This window comes from Anolis sagrei, chromosome 2 (assembly GCF_037176765.1).
Source record: "Anolis sagrei isolate rAnoSag1 chromosome 2, rAnoSag1.mat, whole genome shotgun sequence".
Taxonomy (NCBI): domain Eukaryota; kingdom Metazoa; phylum Chordata; class Lepidosauria; order Squamata; family Dactyloidae; genus Anolis; species Anolis sagrei.
Genome location: NC_090022.1, coordinates 138,761,568 through 138,781,423, shown reverse-complemented (window position 1 = coordinate 138,781,423; position 19,856 = coordinate 138,761,568). Strand labels below are relative to the sequence as shown.

General features: G+C 41.7%; 1 protein-coding gene across 5 annotated transcripts in view; it reads left to right on the top strand.

The window, feature by feature from the left end:
* The first annotated feature begins 8,276 nt into the window (after positions 1 to 8,276).
* The window catches only part of TIMELESS (timeless circadian regulator), a 50,041-nt gene continuing 38,461 nt past the window's right edge, over positions 8,277 to 19,856 (top strand). For 3 of the 5 annotated variants that reach the window (XM_060764076.2, XM_067463912.1, XM_060764074.2), the window contains exon 1: positions 8,277 to 8,376. The gene's annotated coding sequence lies outside the window, so the exon portion shown is untranslated. Of the gene's footprint in view, positions 8,377 to 9,704; positions 9,929 to 19,856 lie in introns of those variants that run through there. The other 2 variants (XM_060764077.2, XM_060764075.2) reach the window with 1 other exon arrangement.

Sequence of the window (19,856 nt, the reverse complement as noted above, 5' to 3'; positions counted from 1 at the left end):
GACTAAGCCTCCAAAGGTCAACAGAGAGTGAAAAGGACCCCATTGAGTATGTTTTGCTTACAGCCCCATCACACCTTGAGCTGATGCAGGGAAAAGGCAACATTCCCAGATATGGCCATTTTAAACATTATAGGTAGCTTTCTAGTTAAAGAAAAGAAAGGAGGGAATCAGTCACCATTCTTGGCTTATTGATTAGAGCTAGAAACCAAAGCTGGTGAAGCAGATGAGATGGGAAGTTTCTTACTATGGTACTTCCACAATGCCCTGGGCAACTGATAGAAATCATTGGGCATACTGATAGAAATTTATAATGGTAGCTGGAAGCTCATCATGGCAAAGCCCTGTTCCTTGGGCCAGCCTTCAAACCAAGCCTGTTTCTTGAAAAGAATGGCTTTTGACTTTTTATTTATTGCTTTAGTGTATCTAATTTGTGTATTGTCTTTCTTCCATAATGTACTCTTTTTGTCTTCTTTACCTAATAATCTGTACAGGGCTCAAAGATGGTGCTAGGATACAATCTGACTTATTTTTTTGCCAGACCTGAAACCTCCTAACTTTTCAAAAGACATATTTCAGATTTGCTTACTTCTTCTCTACTCAACTACTGCAATTACAAAGAATAGGTCTCTATTATAAAGAATGCAAAAAATGAAAATGTTGATCCTGTCACAGAATTTGAATCTGGTCAGTAAAATAAGCTGCTTACCAGAGAATATTTTTACAACAATTAGACCCATTTTTTTCTCTTTAGCCAGAATCCAGAAAATTATTGACTGGCCTGCTGTCACTGAAGCTGGGCATTCTAGGAAAATATAAAAGAGCCAGAATATTGGGAGCCTATTAAACTGGAGACTAGTCAATTCAGGTCATACAGCATTTCTTTACAGAACTCAATTAAAATAATTTAGTTATCCTGATCACTGGTTTAGACAGTTTGAAACTTAGGTACATTTCCAGAGATGGCTGCCTTCGTATGGTAATTCAATTAAACTGTCATGTTTGGAGAGGAAGAATGCCCATGAACCTCTCCATTCATAGCAAGAGGTTCCTTTGTGCCTTGCTTATGAGTTTCCCAGAATCTACTAGACCAGTGGTTTTCAACCTGTGAGTCCCCAGGTGTTTTGGCCTACAACTCCCAGAAATCCCAGCCAGTTTACCAGCTGTTAGGATTTCTGGGAGTTGAAGGCCAAAACATCTGGGGACCTACAGGTTGAAAACCACTGTACTAGACTGATGTATTTTGGAACCAAAGCCAGACTACATAGATTCTTTGCCTAACCCAACAGCCTCTTGTAATGTTCTTTTAGAGCTAGATGGACTTTTGGTCTTACCCGGTATGACAATGCTTGTGCTCTCTATTCATCTCTCAGGGGAGAGATTATATTAGATAAATAGTTCCCAGTGGAACTGTTCTTCGTAAGGTGTTCCCAGATAAGAACTCTAGGAAGGAAGAACCGGTGACTAGCGATTTCAAAAGAGAGGGGGAAATAGTAATAGTGCGCAATGGGTTTTTTTCACCTGATGTTTGGAGCATGTTTAGTTCTGCAGTGTTGACATATTTAAGGGTGGATTATTATTCTTTAGGTATATTGGTGTGGATTGATTTTTGAAGCCTCACTTTCTACAGTTGTTATAGTAAAAACAGGTGTTTTATTGGTGGGAATTCAAAGTCCATCAGTGGAGTCACAGCATGGAATCATACTACCAAGACCCATAGGATTATATCCATCATTAGTCTAGATGGGTCATAAACCAACGTGAACCAGATGATTTCACTTGTGATTGTAGAATCTCTCTTCTATAATAGATTAATTTCTATGGCCCCAATAGGGGTATAACTACTCTGAAATTGGAGTCACTCTTAGATGAAGCCTGTGTTATTGTTAGCAGTATCAATGGATACTGCTACAAAAGCAAGAGGCTGATAGTTGGTGTGAATCCAGTCAGTTGAATAAAGGGGGTGAAATCGGATCACCCTGCTACGTTTCCTGGATTCACACTGAAATAAAAAACAGACCTGTCCATACTGTGCATGAGATGCCAGTTATTTCCTTGTTCCGTCTTGCTTTTTATTTTTCTGCAAGATTATTGCAGGACGAGTAATCCTTGCCAGTTAACAGCTTAACTTTTCTTTCACAGGTATAAAAAGCTTATTTAAATTTCGAGTGTTGCAATTCCTTTTCTGAATTAAATGCTAGAATTTATTTTTGGTAATACTCTACATCTGGGAAGCCTTGTAACTTGACATGGTTATAAAAAGACTTTTACAAGGACGAGATAGGCTCTTAGATTCATAGTACACTGCAAAAAAGAACCCTGATCCAATATATTCAGGTTTCATTCACACAAACACTGATCTGTCCAAGGAATAAATGCCACCTGTCAATTGGACTTTGGAAATGCAGGATCGAGGGGCAATCTTCCTAAGGAACAAGTCCCACAGAGCAAAATGGAACATATTTTCAACATAAGCATTAATCAAATTACACCAGGGATACAATTTTCCCACTGATTACATTATAAAATAAAGCAATGACTAATTGTAGCATTTTTCATCCCACGGTGAGAAAGTCTTTGGAAAGAGTAGCATTTTTGAAGGCTATTCATAACTGTGGACTTTTTCTGTGTGTGTGTATGTATGTGCATCTCGCCTGTAGGGATGCAATGGGATATTGTAGCACACTGGAGACAGAGGTTCCTTCTACACTGTTATATAATCCAGATTATCAAAGCAGATAATCCACATTATCTGCTTTGAGTGGGATTATATGAGTCTACACTGCAATATAATCCGGTTCAAAGCAGATAATCTGGACTGTATATCGCAGTGTAGAAGGCGCCTAGAAGGGGCCAGAGAAAGAAATTAATAGTTTACACATTCATGTATTGAATCCACTTTATTTCTGATTAAATAGTCTATGAGTTTATTCTAGGAAATTCTTTCTCCCAGTTAGTTTCACAGGTGTTACAATATACTTAGGCACAGAGAAAAGAATATGAAAGGAAGTCAGATCAAAGCCTGAAATGCAATGCCTAAAACTGCAGGCCTAACCCTGCGAGCTAACAACCCACTCTTTATATATCTGACAATTGCAGCAAAAAATAATTAAATTAACATCACTTGCATTCGTCTGATCTCAAACATGAACTTTTCATACTTCGATTGACTCATAATTTTGTCACTTCATCTTATTTCCTGGGCTCTGGATATCCAAGTGTTATTTCTTTCACACTTATTTGCTTTTAAAGCATTTCGGATCAATGGCAATCCTAAAACAACTCTATTAAGGGGTTTTCCTGACAGAATTTGTTTAGAGGGGCCTTGCTCTTGCTTTCCTTCAGTGCTGAGAGAGTATAACTTCCCAAGGTCACCCAGTAGGTTTCTGTGGTCCTAGTCCAACACCCAAATCACTGCAACACAGACAAAAATCTAATTGGGTTGTTGTAGGTTTTTCCGGGCTATATGGCCATGTTCTGGAGGCAATTTTTCTCCTATGGCCATATAGCCCGGAAAAACCTACAACAACCCAGTGATCCCGGCCATGAAAGCCTTCGACAATACAAAAATCTAATTCTGCTTACTTATTGTGCTGCAAAGTGTTAGCACCTTTTGTTGTTGGTTTTTAAAAAAAATAGATGCTATTACAATGAGTGCGCATTTACGTGGTATGGATGGATTTGCATTTGGTTATGTTTGGTTCTTGTTCATAAAGGGCTTCAAAAGCCAGAGGATAAAGCCTCCCCATTAAATGTCAGATCCCACTCAATGAACAAGAGCATGCCTTTATTTCAAACCTGTCAAATTTTATTCAACTGTATTCCACTCCTCCTGTCTGTACTCAAAGTGGTTCAAAATCCATTACTCCCTTCTCCCAAAGTCGTTGTCACTCTTCAGGGTGGGCAATCACCCTTCAAATTACATCTCTCTGGAGCCTCATGAAACTTAATTTTTTAGTGTCTGCTGAAGGAAGACTGAAGTTGAAAACAAGTTTCTATTTGTTGTATGTATATTTGCCCAATGATGAACTGAGATGTTCCCAAACTAGAGCTATGTGAATTGCTAGGCCAAACCTTCACCTCCAACTTCTCTACTACCCTATTACAGAAAAATGTATTTATTTGATGAACATTTCCAAACACAGTAACTTTCCTAAATTCCTATGAAACTAAATATGCAACAAAGACATTTAATATTTCATTTTGAAGACTTGAGTTGGTACATTGCTACTCACCAACTTGCATCTATTTGTTTCTGCTCTAAGGGCCCTTCCACACAGCCATATAAGAATATCAAGGCAGAAAATCCCACAATATCTGCTTTAAACAGGGTTGTCTGAGTCCACATTGCCATATATTCCTGTTCAAAGCAGATAATGTGGGGTTTTATTCAGCTGTGTGGAAGGGGCCTAACTCCACAGCACTGGTGCAGATAACCATTCTGTCCATGTAACAATGCCTCTGATCCCTGCAGTTGTTTTCCTTTGCTAATTTTATCACCACAACATAATAAAACTCCATCTTAACTATTTACCTGATTATCAAATCACAGACTATCTGTGATTTCAACACTCAAATATGAATGAAAAACACAAAATAAGAATTTTATTTTTATAATGGTAAATTGATTGTTTACCTTGTCTGCTTTGTTAACTGAATTTGACACTGGGTCCTGTCCTGTAGCCCTATAGTCATCTGTTCCTGTCCGTGTATTGAGAGGCACATCAATCGAAGGCAAATAGACTCAAGGTAGGTATTCTCCCTATCACTAATTGCACACATTAATACCTCTGGTTTCAACACAGAGATTTGAGAAGTGGGCACACAGGTAAACAAAACTAATCTGTAGGGTGCAGCAGAGGCTCTTAGAAGGGCTTGAAATATCCAATTTCAAACATCCTGCTTTGAAAAATCCTAGCTGCAACAATAGGGTGACTGTAGTATGACTCCTGTATAAATGGTGAATACGTTCCTGGACCTTTTGTGTATACGTAAAACCACAGATAATAGCAAAGCCTATTGAAATGGAGGATTTCCTATCTAAAGATTTCCATCCTAATTTGGCATCATCAGTAGGATGTTGTGTCTTCACTGCATCATCTCATGCTGGGATAAAGATCATGTGACCCTCCAAGTGGATTGCATTTCCTATCAGCCCTAACAAGCATAGCCAAGGGTGAGGGGTGACAAACACTGCATCTCAGTACAAGCAGTCCTTAAATTACAAACATCTGACTTACATACAACTCCTTGTTAAAACAGGGGCAGGGCAACAGGAAATGAGAGGACATCTCCCCCTAGGAAGAGTTATCATGGGGGAAAGGGGGTCTCCACTGAAGCTTTAGCAACAATCCTTGTTTCCATGACAAGTCAAAATTTTCAAAATTCAATTGTCACGGGGACAGAAAGCTTGGGAACAAGGACACAGACAGCAAAACAAATGTTCTAGGATGTTAACCCTTCCCTGTGCTACCCAAAACAAACAAAAAACCTTTGGCTGGAGGTACACTTGAAAATTTAGTTTAAGAACATCCCTACAGAATCAATCTTGTTCTTAAAATGGGGACTGCCTGCATCCTGGGGAAGCCCACATGTTCCCCATCTTTATTTCAACACTATATTTCTCTGTTCTGTTAATTAGATTGCAAACTCCAATTGTAGACTACTTCTGTTAATACTTGTATTGTGGCAAGTTACTTCCAGTTCTGTCAGTGCCTCCGGGGAAATGGCAAGGGAAGCTCCCAGGTACACAATTCAACAACTTACTCTGCAGCCTTTAACCCTGCATTAATCCAGAGGAAGAATGAAATGCTGAGATCAAGGCAGAGTTCCTTATCATGACTATATAGTGTACTCTACTCTTGTATTGGGTGGGAAGGGAGGATGAGGAAGGAAATACAACACTGAGTCTTCAAGTTCAGATAGTAGCTGGGTGTCAGTCCCTAGAATACTTAAGTAGTTGGCCCTCCTTATCCTTAGGTACTGGATTCACAGGTCCTATAAGTCAGTTTGAAAATATTTCCCCCATCAATAAATCCAAAAACCAAATCTTGGTTTAGCCATCTCTATATTGTAACAGTCAACATGTATTTATGTGTATATTTGATCCATAAAGGCTCCTGTGTGGTTTGATGAATTGGGACCAAACTTGGTACACATACCCATTTTTGTCCAATTTTAAAACAATTGTGGGTTTTTCTTTTGGGGGTGTGTGTTTATGGGACCATCCATATCTGGAGAGCGATGTAAATGTCACAGACGGTGGATCTAGACCAAACTTGGCACACATAGCCATCATGAACAATTTAAAAAAAAAACTGGGTGGTGGTGGGGTGATAGAGGATGATGGGAGCTGTAGTCCACCCACATCCAGGGAGTTGCATTATGGCCATCGACGATGGTTCTGGACCAAACCTGGCACACATACCCATCATGGCCAATTTGTGGGGTTTGGGGAGATTGACAGGTGATGATGGGAGTTGTTGTCGTTCACCCACATCTTGAGAGCCGTGTGAGTCCCAACACAACCAAATGTGTCCTCTCTTCCTTACTCATCAGAAGGCTCACCCTACTTACATCTCCCAACATCTTTACCCCCTCACTACACAGTCTGGGGATGAAGAGTGTTACATCCCACCAAACAAGTTGACCCATTTGACCAGTTAGGAGCAGACTCTTGACTTCCACCACCCAAATCTAGGGGTAATAGGAGTTCAACACTGGGGAGATCAGGGACTGATCAAATTATGTTAATTTTAGAGAGAAACTCTGAAATCAAAATTTCATTTAGTATTTAAGTTGCTGTTTTTGTCTGTTGTCAGCCTTGCGTGTCATGAATTTCAGTTGTCCCTTTACTGCTATTTTAAATACTTGACATTCCCTATGAGGAACTTATTCTCATTCTCTATGATGAATTTATCAATAGTGGGGGGTTTTTTTCCCTCCATGTGTTGGGACAAAACATAAAGACTTTTAAGGTAGAGATGTTGGAGAAATCCCTGCTTATGGTGCTTTTTCTCAACGGCAGGAACTTGCCCAAGACATTTTGCTATTTGAGGCACAGCAGCAAATCCACCCAACCTGCTACATGGTGCTTAAAGCTAGTTATTTTGGTGGAGGAAATCCCTCTCCTGGCAGTAAAAAAAATCATAATAACAATATATTAAATGTATTGTTGAAGGCTTTCATGGTTGCTGTGAGTTTTCCAGGCTGTAAGGCCATGTTCCAGAAGCATTCTCTCCTGATGTTTCACCCACATTTATGGAAGGTGTCCTCAGAGGTTGTGGGGATGCCTGCCATAGATGTGAGTGAAGCGTCAGGAGAGAATGCTTCTGGAACATGGCCTTACGGCCTGGAAAACTCAAAAGCAATTCAAAGTATTAAATGACTAAGAAAAGGCTGTCTTTTCCTGTCAAAATTCTCTGCCTGAGGCAACCCTCCACATTCTGCCTCATGGGGTGCATCTACATTGTATAATTAATGCAGTTTGAGGCCACCTATAACTGTCAGGGTTCAATGCTATAGAATCCTGGGAGCTGGAGTGCTGATGCCTCGCCAAAACACAACTCCCAGGATTCCATAGTATTGAGCCAGGGCAGTTAAAATGGTGTCAAACCGTATTTGTTCTACAGTGTGTGGGTGTACTTGTGGTCTTTTATTGTCCACACGTTACTTACTAGGCATTTTGTTCTTCTCCGCCTTTTAAAAAGTCCCGAACTTTTAATGTTTTTTTCTAGCCCCATCTACACAATAATAATATTACTTATATCCCACTCCCTCTCCAAGAGGAAGCGGGGCGGCTTACACTACCTTATAATGCAGTTTACAACAGGGTAGGTGGACTCTCTGCTACTCCCAGAAGCAAGACTAGCTAGTAGGAATACTTCTCTGACTGTATCATCACTCTTAACTGCAATAGAGTATTGGTCTGCAGCGCCCTGGCGCATGCGCAAAAGCAACAAAGATTTAGCAAGGCGCCGAAAGAGCCTTAAAGGGGCAACGCCGGACTGGGACTGAGCATTCGAAAAAAGCATAGTGATGTATGGGAGGCGCAGTGGCTTAGTGGTGGAAGCGTTGGACTCCTGGCCCTCCTACACTGCCATATAATCCAGATTATCAAAGAAGATAATCCACGTAATCTAGATTTTATATGACAGCGCAGAAGGGGCCTAACCCCTATTGAGATCAATGGGCTCACTCTGAAGTAAGTAACCTTGTCGAGGCGACAGGAAGCGGCGTGGCCCCTTTAAGGCGGCGCGCGGGAGCCTTTTGGCGCCATTCGCAGTTTGAGAGGCGGGAAGGAATCGGGTTTGGTGTCCTTACCGAGCCCAAAGGGAAGCGAGGGTGGCAGGAGGCGCCATGGGGAGCCGGTCGCAGACGGTAAGTAGTCAACTGGGAGGGAGGGAGTTAGTGGGGTTCCGCCCCAGTTCATTTATCTGGGAACAACAGGTAAAAGTTTGACATTAAGTCTAGTCGAGTCCGACTCTGGGGAGTGGTGCTCATCTCCATTTCTAAGGCGAAGAGCCGGCGCTGTCCGTAGGCGCCTCCAAGGTCATGTGGCCGGCATGACTGCATGGAGCATCTGGGAATAAAGCCCTGCCATTCTAGGAAGGCTGACTTCTGATTATAATATACAGAGACATGGGCTCCACATGCGTCTAAGTCAGCTGCATCTACACTACAGAATTAACGCAGTTTGACACCACTTGAACTGCCCCGTATCAGTCTGGGATTTGTAGTTCAACGAGACACCAGTAGTGTATGCAGAGAAGGCAATGGTCCTTGTAAAACTACAGTTCTTAGGATTATCCCATAGCATTGAGCCAGGTGGTGTCAAACTGCGTTCATCCTACTTTGGCAGTGGTTCTCAACCTGTGGGTCCCCAGGTGTTTTGGCCTTCAACTCCCAGAAATCCTAACGGTTGGTAAACTAGCTGGGATTTCTGGGAGCTGGGGCCAAAACACCTGGGGACTCACAGGTTGAGAACCACTACTAGAGTAGGTGCACCCTGTGGGTGCTTACTTTTTTGATGGGAGATTTTAACATTTCCAAACTGTGGATAAGGAGATCCATTGGTATTGGCTCTAAGAATCTGAACTCTTTGTAGGCCTCATCATACTAGAGAATGAATCCACTTTAAATCCGGTGGCTGCCTCCTGCAGAATTCTGGGGTTTGTAGTTTAGGGAGGAGCCTTTATCAGCCTCACTATACTACAAACCCCAGAATTCTGCAGGAGGCAGAAACTGGGTTTTAAGTGGATTTTTTCTCTAATGTGATGAAGGAAAAAGAAAAAAGAGATTCAGATTCTGTGGAGGTTTATAGAAGCTGATGCTTCCAAAAGGCGCCAGATCCTGACTGGCTTTGGAAGTTAAGCAGGGTCAGCCTTGGTTAGACTATGGATGGGTGAATACCAGCTGCTGTGGGTCAGGCTTCTTCAAACTGCGGCCCTCCAGCTGTTTGATCTCCAACTCTCAGAAGCCCCTATTGCCAGCCCATTCAATAGTCAGGAATTGTGGGAGTTAAAGGCCGAAACAGCTGGAAGGCCCCAGTTAGAGGAAGCCTGCTATGGTAATAACACTCCCGCCTGTCAGCTGGTTTGAATTCAAAGTGAGTGACAGAGAGGTCTGGTTTCAGAGGGAGGAGGTCTCCCTCAGGGTTTTTAAAAAATGGCCTCCCCTTGCGTCACTTCCGGCGCGCTCCCATTGGCTCCCCCGGTGGAGCCGCTTCACTTCGGTCGCTCCCTACGATTTCAAGCGCCAGCCTCGCTTACCCGCCTCAGTCCTGCTGTTTGCAGAGGGATCAAGGAGAGGCTGGCCTTGAACAAACACTGAGATCGAGGAAAGGCTGGTCTTGAACACACAAACACACTTGAGTGTCCAGCAGGTGTCCTGTTTTGCCGCTGTCATTCCAAAGAGTGCAAGGTGATTTGAGGTAAGGAGAGCACTTTCTGCTTCCTTTCTTACGGAACGTTGTTGTTGATTTTGACTCTGATGCTTCAGGAGGCAATGAGTTACTGTGGCAGGTATTGCGGTTAAAGTGCCAGATAACCCTCCCCCTTGCATTATTATTGTTGATTTATTATTATTATTATTATTATTATTATTTATTGTGAGGTCGGTTACTTGGGACAGGCATTGTGGTTAAAGTGCCAGATAACACTCATCTGCATTATTGTTGATATGTTATTACTTATTGTGGTGAGGGCAGCTAGTTATTGTAGGTATTGTGGTTAAAGTGCCAGATAAGTTGATCCTCTTTTTCATTATTATTGGTTGTTATTTCTTCCTACAAGAGGAGCCTCCGGTGGCGCAGTGGGTTAAACCACTGAGCTGCTAAGCTTGTTGACTGAAAGGTTGCAGGTTCGAATCCAGGGAGCAGCGTGAGCTTCCGCTGTCAGCCCCAGTTACTGCCAACTAGCAGTTCCAAAACATTCAAATGTGAGTAAATAAATAGGTACTGCTCCAGCGGGAAGGTAACGGCGCTCCATGCAGTCATGCCAGCCACATGATCTTGGAGGTGTCTATGGACAACGCCAGCTCTTAGAAATGGAGATGAACACCACACCCCAGAGTCGGACACGACTGGACTAAATGTCAGGGGAAAACCTTTACCTATTCCTTACAAGAAGTGTGCAAGTCCTGATCCAGTCTTCTGCCGTTTACTAGAGGTGGGGCGTTTTTATTTTTAACTCTAAATATAAATTCCACTTCTCTTCAAGGGCTTCAGGAAGGAAACAAGCAACTATAAAAACTGCCTTTACAAATATCCTAAGGATGCATTTACACCCTGGAATAAATGCAGCTTGACTACACTTTTAACTGCTGTGGCTCAATGCCATGGAACGGGCATGGACAAACTTAAGCCCTCCAGGTGTTTTGGATTCCAACTCCTACAATTCCTAAGAGCTAATAGGCTGTTAGGATTTGTGGGAGTTGAAGTCCAAAACACCTGGAGGGCCAAAGTTTGCCCATGACTGCTATGGAATATTGGGATTTATAGTTTTACAAGGTCTTTCACCTTCTCTGTCAAAAGGTGCGGGTGGCTCACCTAAACACAATTCCCAGAATTCAGTTTGACACTCAAACTACAACTCCTAGGATTCCTAGGATTGAGTCATAGCAGTTAAAGTGGTGTTAAACTGCAGTCATCCTACAGTGTAGCTGCGTCCTAAGAACAACCCATAACAAATTGCACACCACAGAACATTAGAAGAACTACTGAAGAAGTGAGACTAATGTTGCTGGCAGATGTGTGGGATGGCCACCACACCAAGTGACACCATCAGAGGGGTGATGCCAAAACTGACTTTCTATACGTTTATGTGCAGTGTTTAACACTCAGGTATAAATGCGCAGGAAGATAGCTGTACCAGTGTGACCGTTGTACTCATCAGTATACTTTTTCTCTCTGATTCCTCCAAATTATGCAACTGCTCATGCTTGATGCGGGATTATAAATGGATCAGTCCATTTGAGAAAGTGGATTGTAATCTGTGAATTACACCAGTTTAAATAAATCACTTAATCTCCAAGGTAACACAAAACATTTTTCTTACCCTTCCTTCCCTGCTCTTTACAGTGGAAGTAAGTCACAATTACCTTCTTAAATATTACAATTTAACATATATCTGGCTCTTTTTTAAAAGGAATCTTTCAACAATTTATTTATTATTTATTTATTTCATTCACTTATACCTCGCCCTTCTCACCCCGAGGGGGACTCAGGGCGGCTTACAGGGAGGGCACAATTAGATGCCCAAACACACAACAAGTAATCCAAAAATATAACAATTCAGCAGTTAGATTAAAACATCAATACATAATAAAATCATAAATCCTAAAACAATCTCATGTCAGAGTCCATATATCAGAGTCCATACATCCGTTCTGTTCCGTTTGTCCTTGTCTATCGCCAGGTCCTTGAGTTAGTTGTCAGAGTGACCAAAAGCTTGGTCCCACATCCAGGTCTTTAGTTTTTTCCTAAATGCTAGAAGGGAAGTCGCCGATCTGATTTCCCCGGGGAGTGAGTTCCACAGGCGGGGGGCCGCCACTGAGAAGGCCCTGCTCCTCGTCCCCGCCAGCCTCACTTGTGACACTGGCGGGGTCGAGAGCAGGGCCTCCCCAGAAGATCTTAAACTTCGAGGTGGGACGTAGAGGGAGATCCGTTCGGACAAATACACTGGGCCGGAACCGTACTAGTATTATTTTTTATTTTTAAAATGTTTCTCAGTTACCCATTTGTTTCAGATGATCCAGATGTTTGTTTTTTTTAAATGTACTGCTTCATTGTATTTTCCCCAAACCATATATATTCTGTTTACTCTTGGAAAAATAAAGCTTCCATCACTAGGTGTGTAGAATCAGTTACAGAAGTGTTGATGAAGCTACTAGTACTAACTTACATTACTATTTTGTTTTTTGATTATCATTGAATGTGAGGATTGTTGAGAAATATAAAAAAATAGTGTTCTGGTGTTTCATAATTTTCAAAGCCTCTTCATGGTTCTTTTGCAGCAGATGAGTATACTGAGGGCTGCAGTCTATACACTGCAGTCTTGTGTCAGTCTTACACTCCACCTTCTAACACTGAAGCCCTTCTGGCTGTTAAAGTTAAAATGACTGATTGTCCTAATTCTTTCTCCTGCCCGTTTTCACCCAAGCTGTTCGTATTTCCATCATCTGGAGACAGATGACAGCAGTGTAATTTTATTAAATGTATACTCCACCTTGGGAGCTATCTCATGATAAAGGTTGTTATAAGGTAACGTCAGCTTGACCTTTCCTTTCCTATAGAGATGTTCACTACAACTGACAGTAATAATATATACTTTGAAAGCAAATGTAATTTAAAAATAACATAAAGACAAGTCTGTCAAAACAGTTGTTTTGCTAATCACAATTAATATCGATTGAGTATTCCTTATCTAAAGTGCTTGAGACCAGAAGGATTTTGTATTGTGGGTTTTCTTCAGATTTTGAAATATCTCTTTATATGCATCTATGTAGATAATGAAATATGTTGTTGGGACCCAAATCTAAATACAGAATTGATGGATTTTTTCATATGCATAGCCTGAAGGTAACTTTATACACAATAATGTATTTTAAATAATTTTGTGCATGAGACAAAGTGTGTGTACATTGCACCTTCAGAAAGCAAAGGTGTCCTATTTTGGCAACCCATAAGGAAAATTTCAGATTTTGGAGTTCTACATAAGGAATGGAATGCTGAACCTGTACAAGTATAGTATAAGACAAAGAAAAAAAAAGTTTTGCCTAGAAGTGCATTGCTTTGGCAGAAGTCTTCCCTAGCTAGATTGAAATGCATTTCTTTGAAAGAACTCTTCCCTGTCTAGGTTGAAACTTCAAATCCCATTGAGTAAAATTTTATCTATATCAGGTAGTGATTCTCAAACCATCTGGGAAAATTGCAGTTGCTGGCAGGAGTACTGACAATTTCACACATCCCATGGCACTCTTGGCTAGTATACATAGTATTCCTTGGAGCTTGTGGCTACTGTTAACTCTTGTAACTCATTTGTGTGTATCTGCCTTTCACTTGTTATTTCATTTCCTCTATGTGTCAGTGATTGCTTATGTGACTATACTTTCCTTAGTTCTGTGTCCCTAGGCTACAGATAATTTTGGCAAGGAAGAGGAACAGAAATATATTGCAGACCGAGAGAAATGTTCCCACTCTGACAAGGGTGGTTTTAAAAGTGACATTGATTGAGATGTGTATGTCTACATTTGTAACAATGTGCTTGAAGTGGATAGTAAGGTTCTGTAGGTTTGTTCTTTTAAGTTGAATTTCTATATAAGTTGGAACAGGTACATTTTAAGTGTAACTCCAGCTGCGCGCGCGTATGTGTGTAAAAGGTTTGGATGAAGACACACCTGCCTGGAATAATATAGCACAAGGAAGGGTCAACACCCCTGTGATGTTTGTTTTGCTGTCTATGCCCCTGTGAGATTTCACCTCACCTTATGTCCCTGTGATAATTGGATTTTGAAAATTTTAACTATGAGTCACTACCTGTATATTTTTTAAAAAGTGTTTATTTATTTATTTTATTTACTATATTTCTATACCGCCCTTCTCAGCCCAAGGGTGACTCAAGGCGGTTTACAAGACCGACACAATTCGATGCCACAATAATAAAAACAATTAAAAGCATATAAACATCCATAAAATTCTATAAACAATAAAATCAATGAAACATAAAAACATAAATCCTCTGTATCTAATTTCCAGAATTTTTATCCAATTGCAATTGTCCAGCTGTTCTGAGGTCAAGTAATTATTTACTACATTGCATTTGAGAAAGCCTGCTCACAAAACCAGATTTTGACTTTTTTTTTTAATGTTAGGAGAGTGGGAGCCAATCTAATGTCTCCTGGGAGGGCGTTCCATAGCCAAGGGGCCACCACTGAAAAGGCCTTATCTCTCATCCCCACCAACCGAACCTGTGAAGGGACAGAGAGCAGGGCCTGTCTAGAAGATCTTAAATTCCTGCATGGTTCATAAGGAGAGATACGTTTGGACAGATAAGCAGAGCCAGAACCGTTTAGGGCTTTATAGACTGAAGCCAACACTTTGAACTGTGCTCGGTAGCAGACTGGCAGCCAGTGGAGCTGGTGGCGCTCAGAGGAGTCCCTGAGAGCCACTCCTGTTAGCAACCTAGCTGCCGCCCGTTGGACCATTTGAAGCTTCCGAACTGTTGCACTGGAAGGAGAACTAGCAGGGTGTAATGGTTTGAGCATTGGGCTACAACTGGAGGCAAGGGTTTGATTCCTCGCGCAGACATGGGAACCCACTGGGTGACCTTGGGAGAGTCACACATGTTCAGTCTCAGAAAACCCTGCAGAAGGCTTGCCTTAAGTCAGAACTAACTTGGAGGCACACAACAACAAAGCATTGGAAGTTTAGAAAGAAACCTTGTACAGGTTGGGATCCATTAAGTTGGAAAACCTGCACAAAAACAGTATCGAGATCAGGACTGCCAGTAGTATATACGCCTACCTACAGTTTTAAGTCTCATTGACTTCAGAGAGGTTCAGAGCTGATCTATCCTTAAACTTTGGGGCTTATATTTTTGGACTTTACTGCCCAGGATTCCTGTTTGTTAGTCGACAGTGGGGACTTTTGAAGGCTGAATTCCCAAAAAACCTTGAAGCCATAGTCTGAGAGCCACTGCTGTGGAGAACTGCACTGCAGGAGGGCTTACAAATGTTATGCAGGCTTAGAGTCAAGGCCCTTCCACCCAGCCCTATATCCCAGAATATAAAGGCAGGATTCAGATAACTGGGTTATCTGAATCCACACTCGGATAATGTGGGATTTTCTGCCTTGATATTCTGGGATATAGGGCTGTGTGGAAGGGCCCTCAGAAGGTGCAGCTACACTGTAGAAGTGATGCAGTTTGACACCGCGTGAACTGCCAAAGCGCAGTGCTATGGAATCCTGGGAGATGTAGTTTTGCAAGGTCTTTTGCCTTCTTACCAAGGAGTGCTGGCGCCATACAAAGCGACAGTCCCCATTGTTCCACAGCATTGAGCCATGGCAGTTCAAGTGATGCCACTCTGCGTTCATTCTACCGCGGAGAAGCACCCAGGTCCATGTTAAGGGTACCTGGGAATGTGCGCGGGATCGCAAGGTGTCTCTAAGAGAGGCGGGCTAATTAAAACCCCGGGACATCGAAGCGCTGGGCTCTTTCAAGAGGCAGTGGTTGTGTCTCAGCTGCACAGAGCCAAGCTTTACTTCCAGCGCCGTCACGTGGCCTCGCCGGCTGGTCTGAGCCGGTCACGTGTCCTTGCCGGCTGCTTTTCCTCGCCCGCGAGAGGGCGGCTGCGTCACGTGATGCGGAATCTGGCGGAGCAGCCAATCCCTTTGAAGTCCCGGCTTCCACGTGCGCCGACTGAAGCCTGCCAGCCTTTCCGCCCACGTAGCCAGCCGGGGTTTGGGGGGAGGGGGCGGCAAAGGGGGCTCTGTGCCTTTTTAACTGCCTTGCTTCCAGATAGGATTTGCAGATTGGTCAGACACACCAAATAGGATACTAGAGACAAAGTTGAAGTACTTTGGCCACATCATGAGGAGACAGCAAAGCCTAGAGAAGACAATTATGCTGGGGAAAGTGGAAGGCAAAAGGAAGAGGGGCCGACCAAGGGCAAGATGGATGGATGGCATCCTTGAAGTGACTGGACTGACCTTGAAGGAGCTGGGGGTGGTGACGGCTGACAGGGAGCTCTGGCGCGGGCTGGTCCATGAGGTCACAAAGAGTCGGAGACGACTGAACGAATGAACAACAACAAAACAGACACACCAGCACATTTTTGGAGAGACGGCCTTGTAAAAGGACAACTTCCATGATGTCATAGCACTGAACCAAGGCAGTTCAAGTGGTGTCAAACTGTGAATTGTAAATGCACACGTAGTGATCTCTGTAGACCAGACCTGGGCAAACTTGGGCCCTCCGGGTGTTTGGACTTAAACTTCCACAATTCCCAACAGCCTCAGGCCCTTTTCAAAAAGGAAGGTGCCTGAGGCTGTTAGGAATTGTGGGAGTTGGAGTTCAAAACACTTGGAGGACCGAAGTTTGCCTAGGCCTGCTGTAGACTGAAGACAGTATCCGTTTTCTGGAAGTGCTACTCCCCAACTGAAGGATGGAGGACAGGGGAAATCAGTTTTAATGGATTTAGTTGCTTTCGGCCAAGAAGAAAGGACACATTAACTTCCTGAGTCGAAGTTAATGAGGCAACACATCAATGAAATGTTCTGGCATTTCTCTGTCATTCATGTACCACAAGATACAGTTTTTTTGCCCATTGAGACTGAGCATGTTTAACCCTCTGGAAAGTGAAGTGGGGTTTTCCATGTCTCATATGATGAGTAGTTTTGATCTCCTCATATGATTACTTTGAATCTTAATTGCTGCTTGCTTAATTTTCATGATTTTTTGAAACTGGCAAACTCTGTTATTATTGGGCTTGGTCCCGCTTGTAAGCCACCCTGAGTCCCTTCGGGGAGATGGTGGTGGAATATAAAAATAAAGTAGTTGTCATTTTTCTGTGTTTGCAAGTCCGTTTAACTGAGCTCTTAGTTTCATCTCCTTTGAACATTTCTGCCAGAGTCTGAATGTGTTAAAATATCGACTGGCACTTAGTCATTACCATGGCTTCCATTCAGCACAGGGCGAGCTTACACTTGGATTACACGTGCCTTCTGCTTTCCAGTATTTTATGATAGTTCACCTTGGGTGAGGCATGTGCCTTCTCCTTTCCAAGAAGATCATATAAAACATGTCCAGTCTGGAAAGTGAGCTTCAGAGAGAACATTATTTTTTAAGTGTGTTTGCATTTTTGCTAGGTTGTAAAGAGGTATGTGTTACAAACGTAGGACAGCAAAATAGGTAAACAGATTTTCTCTAGCTATCTGGTGTGGCTTATAAAATGAAGTGCATTGCAGGTGGATAAATATTTTTTTTATTTTTTTTAACTCTGCTTGTCAGTCTGTGAAGGCTTCCAAAGAGGTGTTGAAAGGTAAACAACAAAAGTTCTTACAGTCATTTTAGAATCCTCAATACACACATAAGATTGGGAGAAGAGGGAAAAGGAGCAGAGTTTTAATGACAATTTTTATTAGAATTGTGTATTCTAGTTACTCTTAATTACAATGAAAATCAAAGCCAATAGAGTGTTTTGCTACCATTCCCATCCTAGTGTGGCCACAGGAAAAGTAAGAAGGAAGAATACATTTCAGCAAGCATAGGCTGTTATGCAAGCCGTATCTCCTATAATTACCCCCACCACACTTGTTGAAGGTAAAGGAGGCAGGTTCACTCTTTTTTTAATATTACCATTCTCCCAAGCAGAATGAATTAGTAGACTTGGTATAAACTCAGTTCTGGAACTATTCAAATGTGGATAGGAACCTTTTTTTTAAATGAGTGGGTGATCATGCATATCCAAGTCTATTGTGGAAAAATGTTTGAAAGCAGGGAACACAGATTCTGTTGATGTCTGGACTTGTCATATTTCATGCACATTCTCTTCAGGGGTTCAATTGAATATTCCTTTTGAATCTGTGAAAATATTTACAGTAAACTCTGCAGCCTTTAATGTTTTCAGTACCATGCTAGAAACTGCCCAGCAAGGCATTCATTCATTTATATTTGGAAATCCATCTTATAGCATTATTTCTGAAATCTGAATGATTGAATAAGTCAGTACTACCCGTAACTGTTTTGTGGGGAGGAAGAGATGTAGGTTGTCAATAATGTTGTAAAGGAGAAGGGAGTGTGGCATTGTTTAAAGTTTGCAAATAAAAATAGTTTGAATAACTGTATTGGGGGGGGGGGGGGTGTCACCGAGATGAATTGGAGCAATAACAACTCAACACTACCTCACCGCTGATGTCTCTAAGTCTAAAACTTTCCAGCTAGAGAAAGAACTAGACAAAAAAGAGATCTGGATGGACATAAAAAAGCTTTGTAAAAAGGAGTTTCTGTCTCATTTGTTAAATTGGCTAACATTGCTAATATGAATTAGCAGTGTGTTCCTGTTTAGTGTCCAAACTTAATTAGTCAGTGTATAACTCTAAATTCATTTTAATATTAGTATTCCAAAACAATGAAAGCCTTGCTTTGTTTAAGAGCTAAAGCTGTAGTGTTCATAGAGTAACATACAGATTTCATAGTGACAGAGCTGCATAAACATCTGCTTGTAAATTTAGCAGATTGATTAGTTCAAAATGATGGGTATTTTGAAACTGCAGCTGATTTTGGCAGCAGCCTGTATTAAAACTGCTTTTAAAAAAGTAGATTGTTATATTTAGAATGTTGTTCTGACATCTATGAGACAGGTGTTGAGTTTCATCTGGGGAGATGTTCTACACCTACACTGCAGATAAGAACAAATACTAGTTCTGCCGCATGAACAGCTTTTGGATTTTGTCATAATCAGACATTTTGCAATCAAACCTAATGTCAAACTACCACATGGTGTTGCCAGTTTTTCTGGGAACCTGTACTGGGACATCACCTGCAGTGTTATTCTAAATGAATTCCTGGTGGTGATGATAATAATGGAGAGTACAGATGTAAGTGTTCAAGGATCTCTGAGCAATTCTTTATCTACTAAGCCTCTTCTGCTTAGGCTGTTGAGCATTATCTATTTAATTTCCCACCTGGAAAATGTCTAGTCTCTCCTGTAAAATTATTACTGTGAAAACAGCCTGTGACATTACCTTGCTGTGCCAAAAAGTGTGTTTTATTTTAATATTTAACAAAATTAATAAAGGGTGCATAAGTTCCAAAGTGGGACGTCCCTTACCATACCACTATTTATATGATCATCTCTTTAAAGAAGTCTTCCCTCGTCACATAATGGCTTCCTTAAAATAGGTTCTTTCTTTTATTTTTATGCTTTTAACATTCTTATGAAGAAGCAACATTCTTAATGCCCTTTTCATCTGAAGCATAAGAGACTAGTATGTCAGAGTTTGTAGGAAAAGAGGAGCTCTGCTGGGCTGGTGAACACATTTAAAACAAGTCTTATATGTGTCTAGAAAGAACAAAGGTAGATTTCTATTGTGTTCAAAATGGAACTGGTGGTATAAACGCAGGGGTTAAAAAACTCTTTCTAATGAGATAGATTTAGTACACGCCAGGAATATCAGCCCTGTGAATTTACCACACTGCTTTGAACAACAAAGGGAAATGTTTTAGCCATCTTATAAATTAAGCTGATGGACCTCAATACCTCTTCTGAACAACCTTGTGTCTATCTGGAAGTCTAGCAGGGGGCTTTCTCTGACCCAATTCTTGGCATTTGTCTGCCTTTGCTCACACAGCTGGTTGTGT